The sequence below is a fragment of the Rhinatrema bivittatum genome, chromosome 12 (genome assembly GCF_901001135.1).
Source record: "Rhinatrema bivittatum chromosome 12, aRhiBiv1.1, whole genome shotgun sequence".
Lineage (NCBI taxonomy): Eukaryota > Metazoa > Chordata > Amphibia > Gymnophiona > Rhinatrematidae > Rhinatrema > Rhinatrema bivittatum.
In genome coordinates, this window is record NC_042626.1 from 18,461,866 (window position 1) to 18,478,018 (window position 16,153).

Here is a 16,153-nt window from a genome sequence, read left to right on the forward strand (position 1 = left end):
GCAGGCTTCAGCAAAGTACCAGAAGGAATCATTTTCTGAACAATGAAAAGCTCAAGGACAAGTGGTCATCATATGAAGCTGAAGGGAGGGAAGCTGAAAAGGAATTTGAGAAACTTATTTTTTTCTGTGGAGAGGGTGATGTATGTGTGTGTGTGTGTGTGTGTGCACGAGAGAAACAGAATAGTATCGAAATATAAAAAGGAGAATTATGAAGAGGAAGAGGATCATTTGTTCTCCACCTCCACTGGGGATAGGACATAGGGTTTGGAACTTTAATGACATTAATGGAGATGTAGGTTAGATATTAGGAGGAATTTCCTAACTGTGATTGGGTGGGTTTAAGCACTGATGCAAGTCACCCCTGGCGGTGGTGGAACCTCCGTCACTGGATGTTAAGAGCAGGTCAGACCCACGTCTGTCCGTGGCGATTCAGGCACAGCAGATTCTGCCTGGAGGCGGGAGGATGAAGTAAGAGGGCCTCTTCTCCTCCATCCCGATCTCTCTCTTTTGGCTGCCTCCCCCCTCCCCCTCCCCATTTTAACATGATCTATAACATTACAGTACGCTATAGGATAAGACAAAGAAAGCGGAAGGTCTGAAAATGTCTGAATTCATTATATAATGAGTTACAACAGACTGTTGAAAGCTCGGCATAATATTATGGTAATTGTCCTTCCTTTCCTGCAATCTGGTTATCTACGACCGTATGAGAGAGAGAGAGAGCGCCGCGAGTCCCCGAGCCGCAGCCCTGCAAAAGGAGAAACAGCTGGAAATTTCCAGGGCACCCTACGGCCGGGCTCCTGCAGGGTAACAGACAGAGCGAGGGAAAGTTTCAAAGCCATTTCCTTGGGTGACCTGGCCTATCTGAAAAATCTCTCTCCTTTGATCCGGCTTAAACATTTGTGGTGGGAGAAGGGGGTGTTCCCCAGTAGGTGCATTATTTTAGCCAGATTAGGGGGGGGGGGGGGGTTTGGTGAGGTTTTGAATATAACATGTGTAGACTGAAGATTCCAATCTACGCCCGTTATTTTTCCGGCATATTTTGCCTGCACTAAAAAATCAGGTGCAAAAGTTCCTGGGCAATTGACACCAAGGCAGGCACTTTGAAATTTGCACCAGCAGAAGAGCTGCGTTATCACCACCAGATACCGCTGCCTTGTCATCGCCAGATGCTATTAAACCATGCCAGTCAGGTGCTCTCGGTGGGAGGCTGTGGAAGGCAGTGTAGGCATCTGGGAAAGCTTCTCTGATGGTCAGAGAATGTGAAGGGAGCTGGGATAGCTTTTTATGTATTCATTTTGGTTTATATTCCACCTTTCAGACATTTCTAAGCAGATTGCATTCAGGTACTGTATGATTTCTCTATTGGTTCAAGGCTTGGAGGGGAGGTCTGATAGCTGGGAGAGTTTTTCTATTGGTTACAGGCTGTAAAAGAGAGCACGGATGGCTGGAGTAGTTCTTCTGTTAATTAGAAGCTGTGGAAGGGAACATGGGCAGCTCCTCTATTGGTTTGTAGGGATGTGCATTCGTTTCCTCCGATTCGGTGGTATGCACGTACCTCACCGACACTCTAGTACACACAGGAAACGGAGGGCTTGCATGTATTTGTAATAATGTGATACACAAATACTATCCGTTTTCCCACATCTACTAGAAAGTCGGCGAGACATGCATGTACCTACCAAAATGGATGTGACAAATGCACATCCCTGAGGTTTGGAAGGCAGGTCTGATGACTGGGGGAGTTTTTCAATTGGTAACAGGCTATGTAAGAAAGCAGGGGTAGCTGGGAGAGCTGCTATGAATTAATTTAAGCCAATAGAACATAATAGAATTCAGACACCAGACCTTTTCATCTATTCTTCCAAAAGTTAAACTCATGAAGTCCTAATGCATCTGAATTCAATAAATTGAGTTCTCTCTTCTGCAAATCATACAACATGCCTGAAGGCCAGTCAGCCTGCACAGGGCAGGGAGTCTGAGCACTGACCAGCATTCCAGCTCCAAATCTGAAGTTTGAAGCACATTCTAAATATGTTCTGTTTCCCGGGATTTGGTTTTAATTATCCAGTGTTTTTGATCCATCTTTAAGCTTTGCCATGCCACTTCCCCCTTGCTGACTCCATTTTGCAGATGGTTTCTTCTCATATTGTGTAGCCTTCGTCCCAGCAAAGACCATGTGGGACAGTTTTATTCCACTAAAAGCCTTTGAGGGAGCGAATCAGAAGACTGTGAAAAATCCCATATGTCATATCAACTGGATCCCATTTAGCATGCCTCGTAGATCTCTCAGATTAATGAGACATGACATAGAAGACATGTTGATCTTTGGCCAACATATCCCATTTAACCTAGGTAATTCTTGATTTATGTTCTTCTGTTATGAACTCTACCAGTTTTCCTGGAAGAGAAGTTAGACTGACTAGGTTGAAGTTCCCTAGGCCACCTCTGGAGCCCTGTTTAAAGTTGGATGTTACATTGCCAAAACCTGCCAGGCCCCTGGCTTAGAGGCTATTTCATTGATGGGTCACCCAGCATTGCTAGTAGCTCTGCAGTTTCGTAGTAACACAACATAAGAGAAAAGCAAGCCATGCTTCTCTGAATAAGAGGCTCTGGTTGAGCTGTTACCACGCAGGAAAGCAATCTTGGAATCACTATTGTTTGTCCTAAAAGAAAAAAAATCTCTCAGCCCAATATGTTATTATGTTAATGCAAAGCTCCATGGTGTGCCCGTGTCTGGAATACCATGTGCAGTTCTAGCCACCCCTTCTCTATAAGGGCGGAATTTGGATTCAAGCAGTACAAAGAGGGACATAAAAGATGATGGGTGGCATGGAAGAAGGAGACTCAAACATTGGACTCCAGTTTGGATAAGACTTGGCTGGTATATGAAATCACGAGAGGTAAGGAGAAGGCCACTAGAGAACCATTATTCACTGCATCTCATAATACAGGAATGAGGGGGCAGCCTGTGCGACTATTAGGCAGGTTTAAAACAAGCAAAAGGCAGAGCTTTTTCACCTAGTGCCATTTCCCTTGTGCAAATTATTGATATAAGATGTTGTGGAGGGTTAATAAAAGAAATAGACAAATTTATGCAGTATACATCAGTCACAGGCTATTTAACATAACAGTCAGAGACATCCCTAAATCATGACTACAAGACACTGGGAGGGTCTGAGAACAGACGGACAACCCTGCTCATCTATTTCCTGTTAGGAAACTAGCCCAGATGGTCCTTGGACAGTTCTTGTGTGTCTCTGTTCTTAACTGAAGCACAAGGAGATGAGATGACTTGCCCAGAGAATCAAGTGGCAGAGCCAGGATTTGAACTGAGGAACAGGGAGATAGTGATTGATCACAAATCAAACACAGTCAGTGGCTGTGGGATTAGAAGTAAAGCACAGGGAGATAAAATAACCTGCCCAGAGTCACACAGAGGGAGTCCAAAGATCTGTGAAATTCTCTTCAAGGTTATGGATTCAATGCGTGTCAGCAGTGACCTGCAGGGTAGAAGCCAGCAAAGCGACCAGTGGCAGACTCTTAATACTGATTACCCCAATAAAAGTGGGGCCACAAGTCCATGCATGCAGTGTGATAAACCAGGCACAAAACAGAGCCAGCCGGTCATCCTATATAGCAGCATCCTCACAGACCTCCTGCCCTGTTTTCCACAGACTGGAATCGCACCCTGTCCTGGGGGCTGAAGACTTCCTCTATGCAGGAAGCAAAGCTGGCACCATTCCAAGCTTCACCTGCTTTAGTGGAAGTGTCCCAAGGGCTAGGCACTTTATCTCATCTGCAGATTTCAGAAACCCTGCATTCAGTATACATCTAAAGCCAGATCTGTTGAGAATCGAACAAGGTTCTCTGCAGGAATATACACAAAACACATTATTAGTCAAAATAAAGGTACCATGGCAGTGACTCCTGCAGTCCCAATGTCTCCCAGTAGGAGGCACTATAGGAAATGATGCAGGAGTACTGGTTGTAGGTTAGCTTGCTTGCCATCTCAGCTTCTCCCAGTTGGATGCACAATAGGGAATCGTGTAGGAGTGCTGGCTGTGGAGAACTCCCAGCCTCTTGGACTAGGAAGTGTTGCAGGGAATGATGCAGTACGAGCCTTAGCTGTCAGCAGAGGGGCAGGAGCACTGGCTGATGGAGGAAAGGGAAGGAGACCTAGTTGAGTGACTGTAGGAGCTGTCAGGCGTAGGGATCGGGGAGAGGTGCAACTGTAGGAGTGGGGTAGTAGCACTGATTATAGATGTCTGGTTGGCACGCAGCTGTAGGTGTGGGGTAGGAGCATACAGTAGCTGTAGATGTATGGTAAGATTACAGCTGTAGGTGGGTGGTAGGGGCACAGCTCCTAGACGTAGGGATGGAAGGCAAGTGTAGGCATGGGGCAGGAACGTGGCTGTAGAGGTGTGGGAAAGGACCATGACTGTTCTTGTGGGGTAGCAGCAGTAGCTGTAGTTGTAGGGTGGGAATGCTGGCTGTTAGTATGAGGATATAGTACCAGCTGCAGATGTGGGGTTGAAGCACCTGCTATAGGAGTGCAGCTATGTGAGGCAGAAGTACAGCTGTAGGTTTGGTGTGCTAGAGCACGCTTACACGTGTGGGATCGCAGTGCAACTGTAGGTTGGGATTGGGGCACCGCTATAGGTGTGGGGCAGGAAAGTGGCTGTAGGCATGAGGTAGCAGCAGTTACCGCAGAGCTCACAGTTACCTTCTGCTTTTGCCTTGGTCCTCAGTCTGCTTTGGCCCATCCATCCTGGAGTGCGTGAAGCTGGTGGCTGTCCTGCTGCACATAGATCTCTCTCTGCTGCTGATCGCTGTGTTCTGAACGGGACATTAATTTCTGGCAGACTGGTGAGGCATTGGCTCAGTCTGCCCTTGTCAGGCAGTATTTACAACGTTATAAATGGAGAACAGGAGAGAAAGCATCTCCTGTGGGCAGAGTAGTTCTAATCAAAGACCTATAAATAGGAGGCACTTTTTAATTCACTGTCTTACACTACTCACAAGGACAATGCCTCCGTGTTCAGTGTACCGGTGCAGGGTTTGCTGGGACGTCTGTGGGGCCGTACCTTTTCTTGTGTGTAGACAAAACTGTGTAGACGTAGGACAGATGGTCTTGATGCAAGTCGGCCACGTACAGACCTCTGAATTTGCTCCATCTTCCAGCAAAGCCTACTTCAACAAGATGTGCCCAGCACTGTACAGAGACAGTCCCTGCTCCACAGAGCTTACAGGCAGAGGGGAAGACAACAGTGAAACTCCCTGCGGAGCTTGCGGTCCTGTGTTCATGAAGACACGTTGATTTTCAAAGCTCTCATTTCTATGAAGAGTTTCCCTGCAGCCTGTTTCAGAATTGCCCTTTCCATTCCATCAATGTGCTGATCCTCTCGGCTGGCACGCTCTGGTGATACTCTGTCATACTCTATGATGCACTTTTGTGCTCTAATGCTGCCCTCTAGTGATGAAGGGATGCTCCGAGGCAGTGGTTCTCAACCTTTTCTCAGCTGGGACACACCTGACAGATGGTTCTCACATACATGAGACACTGAACATGTGACCGTCACGGGGCTAAATGTAAACATGCACTCTGCATCCTCAGGAACCTCCTCAATCCCCAACAATGGGTGCAGAGCAGAACTAGGGCATTACCCATACAACTCACCATACAAAAAAGATATTCTGGGTCTGATGACATCTCAGTAAAAGCAAAACAAACTCCCTTTACTGGCAAGCACAATAGACCTCCTTATGAAAAGACAGTAATTTACCACTAATGCATGTCCTATTGAGAAAATACAACAAATAAGATTGATACAAATGCCTACATGCTAGTAAAATACCTCACCTCAGACAGACAAACAAACAAAGCTGACCTTCACCAAGTACAGAAAGACCACAAGTTATAAATATGGAGACAGAAACTGGAATGGAAAACAAAAAATGCCAATGTGCATGCAGTGCAAACCTGGAGAAATGGAAAGAGAAATATAGCACCTAACACAGTCCCAGGATCTGCAATAATGCACACAAACTAATCCGTACAAAGTTACACCTGCATTATGGAACACACTCAAACAGTAACAACACTACAAATATTAAACCAGGCCCTAAACACTAAACCACTTCCTATTAGGAAAACAGAACAAGCCAAGCTGCTATAGATCCCCACACAGAAATAATTGTAAAGCCAAACTAATACATGTTACAAAACAGCTGATGAACAGAATAACATCCAACAATTAAAAACTCATAAAAATTATTAATTGTCCAAATATCAATAAAATATTTCAAAACAGCAGATACATATCACATAATACCCAATAATTAAAATGGCAGTCAATCAAGAAAAATAAACTTAAAAAGCCACCTTTACTTACCCTCTCCAGCAACTCTCCTACTCCTTTCCCTTGCAGGCCTTTAGCACTCACCAGAAGCAGCAGTGACTGCTGAAGCTCTGTCCTCACAGTCCTCATCCTTAGGGCCCACAACCAGTCACTCACACACAGTCTCTGTTCCTCACACACACATACCTGTCACCTCGCTGAGCAGTCTCTGTCTCTCACACAGAAACACCACCTCCCTGACCAGTCTCTGTCTCTCTCACACACACACACACACATCACCTCCCTGAGCAGCCTCTGTCTCTCAATTACACGTGCTCTCTCACTTATATACAAGCTCTCAATCACACACAAATGCTCTTGCTCCCATTCTACCACACTCACAAAGCTGCCACTCACGCACCCAGGCACTCATTCTACCATACACACACACACAAGGGTTCAGGGGCGGGGCCAACATTTACGTGTGTAAATCCGGATTTTAAACCTAGAGGCCGCAGCTCATGGCAGGCTGTCAGCCGCTCATATTTACTTCTGCTGTTGATGAAGTATAGGGCTGCAGAAAACTCATTTTAGGCCCAAAAGCACTGGGTGAGGCGTCTGGGTAAACAGGGAGGAGTGAAGGCTGAAGAAGCAGAGGGGTCTGGATGACCTTGAGAGAGACCGGGCAAACTGATGGACTAATTGGTAAAACTGGCTATTTCCTTCACGCGTGGACGTTTTAAAATCCGCCTTCCAGCGCGCGTTAAAGCTGAGACTTCCCTAAGGAAGAAACGCGATTTACGGTTGCTCATGCTGCTGCTTTAAATTAGGAGCCCATATACGTGCGCAACTGCGCGGACAATTTAAAATTCCTGTGAAAACGCACGCACGCGCGTGCATAAGCACCTGAGCGCTCATTTAATAGTTACCGTCCATGGGTATCACATTGGGGCAAAAACCTGTGCCGCTCATTTGCTTACTAAATTTAAATTTAGAGAGCAAAATGTTGAACCAGCTGCTGAGATGCATCAAAGGAGCTACCGTAGTGTCCTCATGCAGAACGTTAGTTAGCCCGTTTGAAATCATCATTTACTCCAGGTTATCTCTCTTCTTATGTATATTGTAGAAATGCTGGAAATATTTTGCTGCATTTCAATAAACTCGAAATACATAAGAAGTGTCAGGCTGGGCCAGACCAAGGCCCATCGAGCTCAGCGTTCTGTCTCCGACAGTGGCCAACCCCGTCATTAGGAGGGTCTCAGCAGACCCCAAAGAGTAGATCCATTCCATGCCACTCACTCCCAGGAACAGCAATGGCTTTCTCCAGTTTGCAAACCAAAAAGGCTCCCTTTCTCTTACTACCTGATCAGCCTTGCACCCCTATATCATAAGCTTTTGACCTAATCTGGAATATTTTATCCAGTTGAATTGCCCATACCTCCAAAAGGATATAGACAGAACAGAGAAAGGCCCTCCCCCCATTGCACTTGCTCAAATCTTCCCCCCTCAGGGCAGGTCCCCTCCCCTCCTCACCTCTTAGATCATGAGCAGCAAGCAGCGTATTTCAGCGTGGGCCTCCAGCAGCAGTTGCCTGCCCCGCCCCGCGGGCTTCCTGTTACCATGGAAACCTGTTTGAGGGCTGGAGGGCTGCAGGTCCTATCAGCGCACAATGGCTGCAGGAGAGGCCTTCACTGAAACTTTTCAGTTGGGGCTGTGGGGACAGTTGCAGAGCAGCACCAGAGGCCGCTGCCTATGTTATTTATTCCTAAATCCAGGCCTGGGCTCAAGCGGGGCCTAAGAAAATGGTGCGGAGTCTTTAAGAGGAAAATATGAGCATCACGGAGAAGCAGGATATGATAGACGTTCAACCATTCAAAGGTATAATAATGCACAAGAAGCAAACCTTTTTCAGTGGAAATTTCTAGATCAGTAGGTCAAGGTATGAGGCTGAATGGAGCAAAATAAAGAAACACATCATTCTTCTCAGAAAAGTTGGTGGATGCACGATCAGCTTCCCGATGGATGCAAAAACAGTAAGAGAATTCAAGAAAGCTTGAGAGAGGGATACAGAATGTTTTATTGCCGGCAAGTGAGCAAAGCCAGAGATCAAGGAGGGTCTGTGGCATTACAGCAGAAAGACAAAATGGGCAGAGACTTGTTAACCAGTTGCCAGGTGATCTCTGAAGTGCTGAACAGATATTTTAGCATGCAGAGGTCTGCGCCTCAGTTCTGTGAACAGATGCCTGTGTGTTAAAATGATCAAAGCAAATTTCCCCGGGTACAGCCAGTAAATTTCAATCTTGGGTGTCTGGGAAAGTCAATCAGGTTGGGATCCTGCCAGGTACTTGTTACCTGGTTTGGCCCCTGTTGGAAACAGGATATTAGGCTTCATGGACCCTTGGTCTGACCCAGTGTGGGAGCTTTAAGTTGTGAACTTGGGTTTAGGATGCTCTCCACACAGTTGAAGTTGCCGCCAGACACCAGCTATCTTCTTAGTGATATCTCTTTCAGGCTGGATGGTGCATTTCCTTGCAAAAAGCACATGTTCCATCTTTGGTTTTCCTTAGGCCGTTATACCCTGTATAACCCACGTTTTAACTTTCCTAAGACCATTCACATTCCATGTGGTAATGCTAAAGGGGGCAGCAGCTTCCCTGGCTGCAGCGTTTATCTGCCATCATAGTCTGCGTTTCAGTGTTTGATCATTTTCATTTCACACATTTAATGTTTCTGGATTCGTTCTGAAGTGCCCTTTCATTATCTGGATTGTAAGGTCATTGACACAGTGGTTGGCTCAGAAAAAAGGTTTCTCCACAGGGAGTGTCACCTTGCTCTTCTCCGTAAGTGTTATCTTGTGTCTACCAAGGTTTATTCTTATCTTTAATATCTATCTCATTTCACTGACAGAACATCCTTTTTACGTTTTCTGTATTGGATAATATATCCTGTGTTAATAGAAGTGTATGAATATGATCCCTTTTATGTTGATTGCCTTTCCCGTATGGGTAACTGTGGGGTCCTGCAATATGTGCTGGCACAGCTTGCAGCCTGGCATCTTTCATGGTTCTGTGCCATTTTCTTCTTTTTTTTGAGTTTTTTCAAAGCTTGCTTGCCGCCAGATTGGATGCTTTAGGTTAGGTGGTTGCCAGCAGGCTAGAACTGGAAGAGCAGGGCATATTTCTTTCGGTGGTGAATGCTCCAGCAGTAGTGGCTGTGGGTCTTCTGATTTTCCTTGGCTTTAGTTTCCAGCTCTGGGTTGTATGTTACTACGAAGGGTATGCGCTCCATGACTTTCCTCTCTTTCATTTGTTCCTTTTATATTGAGTTTCATCGCTATCTTTACTGTAGATGCCAACATACACTCTGATGTCATCAGGCATTATTAAACCAGCTCCGACACTGGTCGCTGCCTCATGACAGACGATTTCAATAAATGGTCACGTGATGCTGCCTTACTGGAAGTTTAATTAACAAATGCCAAGGTAAGAAGTGTGCATAATATACAGCATACTGGGTATTATCTAAGCCTTTGGGACATGGGCATTGTCTGTGGTGAGCTACAGTTCCCCATGCTTCAGACTAGGCCTTTGTTTTGTTTTGTTTTTTTAAAGCTAGGCTGATCCATTTCTGGGTTTGCCCCATTGAAAGCATGGACTATTAGAGCTGCTTCGATTAGGGAAATCAGATCCACAAGTCCATACAGGAAATGGGGTAAACCCAAGACCGAGTAAGCCTGTCCTGCTAAAACAGCCAGCAGCTGATCACCCTACATCAGACTGGAATCCAAGGGTGTATGGATTTTGCAGGTACTTTGAGAGATAAACCCTCCATTAAAGCAGCAGAGCTGAAATCGGAGCCATTAACCTTTCCAGGAGCTCCTCTAGCACAGATCCTTCCCTGATCATTCTGTGAGCTTAATGGAGTTAATATCCAGACTTTGATTGCGGTGCTATTGACTTCCAGTCTCTTTGCTGTCCTCCTTGGGGTTATTTGCTGTTGCCAGGTACTTTAGCAGACAGATATATATCCGAGCAGGACAAGTTGAGGGCATAGCTGGTCAACAGTCTTATATTGGTAGGGGCAGTCCTATGCGCTGGTTTAAAAAACATCACCAAATATATTTTTCTGCCCCGCCATTGTACATGTCCAGTTCAATAAAGGTGACTCTCTAGTTTGTTCCTGATTCCCACCATGTGTCCCACACCCTGCAAGACCATAAAGAGAGGTCCATGGATCAGGGTTTATGTTATGTTATATTATTTTACATTTCCAGACTGCCTTCCTTGATCACAAGAACAACCCAAAGCACTTTTCAACAAATAACACAAAACAAATCATAATAAATTGCATCATAATAATAATATGAAAACAATAGGAATCGGATGATCACACGAAGCCCTTTATTATGTGCCCGACTCTGGCCGAGTTTCGCTCGTAGAGCTGCCTCAGGGGCAATTCAATCGGCAGGATTTGAAAAAATGCCTGCTGGGCTGTTGTCACATGTCACACTGTAGCAAATACTAGTTCCTGCGGAACGTATCCAACATCATTCTGCTACTAGGTTTACTAGGTTTAGTAGCAGAATGATGTTGGATACGTTCCGCAGGAACTAGTATTTGCTACAGTGTGACATGTGACAACAGCCCAGCAGGCATTTTTTCAAATCCTGCCGATTGAATTGCCCCTGAGGCAGCTCTACGAGCGAAACTCGGCCAGAGTCGGGCACATAATAAAGGGCTTCGTGTGATCATCCGATTCCTATTGTTTTCACTCTAATACAGCCAACTGGATCGGTTTCCGATTTGTTTTTTGGGTTCATAATAATAATAAACACAGCATAATCATAAATTATTTAAAGACAAATACATCAATAAAATACAATAATCCATGCGGTGATCCCCAATAAAATTCAATAATCCATGTGGTGAGCCCCAGGATCTTTGCTCTGCAAAGACCTTTCTACATAAGAACATGCCATACTGGGTCAGGCCAAGGGTCCATCAAGCCCAGCATCCTGTTTCCAACAGTGGCCAATCCAGGCTACAAGTACCTGGCAAGTACCCAAAAACTATCCCATGCTACTGATGCGGGTAATAGCAGTGGCTATTCCCAAAGTAAACTTTGATTAATAGCAGGTAATGGACTTCTCCTCCAAGAACTTATCCAAACCTCTTTTAAACCCAGCTACACTAACTGCACTAACCACATCCCCTGGCAACAAATTCCAGGGTTTAATTGTGCGTTGAGTAAAAAAGAACTTTCTCCAATTAGTTTAAAATGTGCTACATGCTAACTTCATGGAGTGCCCCCTGGTCCTTCTATTATCCAAAAGAGTAAATAACTGATTCACATTTACCCGTTCTAGACCTCTCATGATTTTAAACATCTCTTTCATATCCCCCCTCAGCCGTCTCTTCTCCAAGCTGAAAAGTCCTAACCTCTTTAGTCTTTCCTCATAGGGGAGCTGTTCCATCCCCTATATCATTTTGGTTGCCCTTCTCTGTACCTTCTCCATCGCAACTATATCCCTTCTGAGATGCGGCGACCAGAACGGTACACAGTCCTCAAGGTGCGGTCTCACCATGGAGCGATATAGAGGCATTATGACAGTTTCCATTTTATTCACCATTCCCTTCCTAATAATTCCTAACATTCTTTTTGCTTTTTTGACTGCTGCAGCACACTTAGCCGACGATTTCAATGTGTTATCCACTATGATGTCTAGATCTCTTTCCTGGGTGGTAGCTCTTAGCTGCATCCCCAGAGCTCTTTGCTTGCTCCCTAAATCACACTTACTGTTGGAAAGCTGGGATTCTACACAAAACATTTCAACTGTGTGTTAAAAGCATTTCTGCAATTGGTAAAATGAGTTTTGTAGAAGAAGCACTGCAGAATCCTCCTTTCCATACGCAAACTGGGCTGCAGCTCTGTGCACCAAGGATCAGAAATGCTGAGCAGTTGGCACAGGACTTAGATAACAACCAGTTAGCAAAAGCAAGCAGCTGTTGATCTGCTCATTCATAATGGACACTCACTGTTTGAATATCTGACTCAACGCAGAGCTCTGACTGTGAAGGTTTCAGTCCTGGCATAGCAGGAGTGATTCACAGCAGGATTACAGTACATTGGCAGAACTATAGAAAGGGTGGTCAATGTACTAGAATAGCAGGGGGTGCTGCAGGGCAGGAATGAGGTGCACTAACAGACCTGAAACAGCAGGAGTGCTGCTGGGCAAGATTGAGGTGCATTGGTAATGGGGGTAACAGGTATGTAAAGGATGCTTGTTTACCCTTTCAAATAATACTAAAACAAGGGGACACTCCATGGAACGAACAACTAGCAGATTAAAAAAAATACAAAAAAACTGTAGAAAGAACTTAGCACACAAGAGAGTTGGACAAGTTCCTGGAGGAAAAGTCCATAAAATATGACTAGCCAGGTAGACTAGAGAAAGCCATTGCTATTCCTGGGAGTGAGTAGCATGGAATGGATCTACTCTTTGGGTTCTGCTGAGACCCTCCTAATGACGGGGTTGGCCACTGTCGGAGACAGAATGCTGAGCTCGATGGGCCTTGGTCTGGCGCCGCATGACACTTCTTATGTTCTTATGTATTTCCAGTTTTTTGAAATGCAGCAAAATATTTCCAGCATTTCTACAATATACATAAGAAGAGAGAAACCTGGAGTAATCTTTTCCAAATAATACCCAAAAAAGGGGAGCTAGCTTCAACTTTCTAAACATACATATTTTAACATATTTTACTGAAACATTAAAAATATTTTTTAATACTATAAAAACGGATGTATTCATGAATTCATTTTATAACATTCCACATCAATATTAAATACCCAAACCAAATTATTCAAAGCCACAAAACAATGCTATTCTTCGTCTCTCAAACCCCACAACAGTGCTGTGCAACCGTCCTCAGTCTCTTAGACCTCCGACAAGGAGCCCTTGTTTTACCACAAAATGGCTTCATCGGGGGAGCGTTCTGTCGAAGACTGAAATCAATCCCTGAAGTCTCAACCAGCACTTGTCTCGGCGAAGAACAAACGCTACGTTGCAAAATTCAGTCTTCACACTGAATACAAATTCATCCAAATGGTAGCTAGCAACGCCGATGTTCAGACGTTCAAGGATGTATAACTGCAATCTCACAGGTGTTTTTCAATGATGCTCACAAGTAGACATCAACACCATTGTTGTTTTTTTTACAGAGCCACAAATGTCATCATCTTGAACGGTGTTTCTCCTCAGAAACTGCCATGATTTCTCTTTTAAAAAACACAAAACGTGGTATGGTTGATGTGGAATGTTATAAAGCGCATTCATGAATACATCTATTTTTATAGTATTAAAATAACCCTTTTTGTTTTACTAAAATACGTATGCCTAGAAAGTTGAAGCTAGCTCCCTTTTTTTGGAAATTATATGAATTATACAGTTGGAGAATTGCGTATTTACCTTTGGTAATCTTTACCCCACACATCACATGATTTCCAAACAGTGAAAGCAATAATCAAAGACATTTCTGCCAGTAAGACAGTGCTTTGTGCACAGGCTTGCATCCTTGGACAGAATACAGTCTGTATATCATGGAGTAAAAGGTGGCTTAGGCCTGATAAATCTGCTCCTCTTCTGTACTATTACACACTTGTAGCTCTCCTCTAACCTACGCTAATGCTTCAGCTTTGGGATAATTCAGGGGCAATGCCTTCTTTCCTAATGGGTTACACCCCTAATTCCAGCCTGGACAGAGGGGTACAAGATAGCACATATGAGATTACAGAACCCCAGGCGGAGAGAAAGCGGGCACAAACCCCTACAGGCGATATTTCAGGAGGGCAATACAGCAAAGTGAAACTGGTAGCCGCTGATTGTTTCCCCTCCCTCCCCATGCCTGAAGGGAACGGCCTTCAAACAGCCCGCCTGGCTTGTGCTTTTAGCGCGCAAGCTTTTCGCTCATTTCCAAAGATTGGAAGGTCAGTTGGTGTAAAGGCGGCATGCGCTTTGCACCTGCCATCTGGGCGGGCGGGCGGCCTCGCGGGAATAAAACAGCGGGAGCACAGTTTGAAAATGAGAAATGCGCCCGGTGTTTTCCTCTTCCTGCCCCCGTCATGGCTAAAAGTGTGCCCCTTCCAGAAGCCCGTGTGTATACTTTCAGCCGGACAGAGGCGTACACTTTTGGGTGAGGCCGTTTTACGCAGATAAATCGCTTCGAAAATCATCCTCCAATAAAGGAAAGCTTGGAGACCTCGCCACCAGCACGTGGTTCTCTTTTGCTGTCAAGGGCGCAGCTCTGAGCTTAACCCAGAACGCAAACCAGGTTTACGCGGCAGAATGTTCCTGCAGGGTCTCACAGCTTCCAGCTGTATTTATGGTTGGACTAATTGGAGCACAGCCGGCTAGACATAATTTCTGTTTTACAATAGCCGCAGTGACCGCACGTGAACCACAGTCCAATCCAATACACTATACCTGGGTAGTTGGCGCATGTGCCCCATCCTGCACTACTAAAGGGGCAGTCGACAAAGAAATGCTTCATCATTTCCTCCTAGGACATACATGTGCAGTGGGGCCAATTATTGTCGGCATTAACTCTCAGTCTGCCTAGTGCCAACTTCCAGAGGAAATCCCGCACAGACGGTGGGAACCTGTGGCCTCTCCACGTGTGAAGAATTTTGGCAGGCTTCTCTCACGGACACCGAGGCAAGGCACGGTCATCATAAAATTACCTTCAAAGGAGAGTGAGGTCATGTCATCTAGCAGCAAAAAGTGCCAGGATGTTAGATCTCTTATTAAAGCCCGGACAACCTATTAATCTCGTATATGCTGTCTTAATAGAAACATAGAAACATAGAAATGAAGGCAGAAGAAGACCGAATGGCCCATCCAGTCTGCCCAGCAAGCCCCACACACCTCTTCTCTCATTCTTATCTGTTACTCTTAGCTCCTTGTTCTATTCCCCTTCCACCCCCACCATCAATGCAGAGAGCAGCGACGGAGCTGCATGCAAGTGAAACATCTAGCTTGATTAGTTAGGGGTAGTAGGGGCAGTAACCGCCGCGATAAGCAAGCTACATCCACGCCCATTTGCCTCACCCAGACTATGTTGTACAGCTCCCGTTGGTTTTTTTTTTTTTTTTCTTCTCCCCTGCTGTAGAAGCAGAGAGCCATGCTGGATATGCATTGAAAGTGAAGTATCAGGCACATTTGGTTGGGGTAGTAACCGCCGTAACAAGCCAGCTACTCCTCGCTTTGTGATTGCGAATCCTTTTTTTTCTTCACCCCTGTCGTTGAAGCTATGCAGGATATGCGTGAAGCATCAGGTTTTTTGTTTTTTGTTTTTTTTTTTCCCCCTGCCCTTGAAGCAGAGAGCTATGCTGGAAATGCGTGATGTATCAGTCTTTCTCCCATGCCGATGCAGGAGAGAACCATGCTGGATATGCATGGAAAGTGAAGTATCAGGCACATTTGGTTTGGGGTAGTAACCGCCGTAACAAGCCAGCTACTCCCCGCGTTTTGAGTGCGAACCCTTTTTCTTCTCCTTTGCCGTTGTAGCAGAGAGCTCTGCTGGATGTGTGAAGTATCAGTTATTCTTCTCCCCCGTCATTGAAGCAGAGAGCTATGCTGTATATGCATTGAAAGTGAAGTATCAGGCATATTTGGTTTGGGGTAGTAACCGCCGTAACAAGCCAGCTACTCCCCTCTTTATGAGTGCAAATCCTTTTTTCCATTACCTCTTGCTGTTGAAGCTTAGAGCGATGTAGGAGTCACAGTAAGCATGTGTATGTTTATTTAGTAAGGG

The 16,153-nt window shown here is 45.2% G+C and overlaps 1 protein-coding gene across 1 annotated transcript in view; it reads left to right on the top strand.

The window, feature by feature from the left end:
* The window catches only part of GRM4 (glutamate metabotropic receptor 4), a 212,208-nt gene that overhangs the window by 57,136 nt on the left and 138,919 nt on the right, over positions 1-16,153 (top strand). The window lies entirely within an intron of this gene.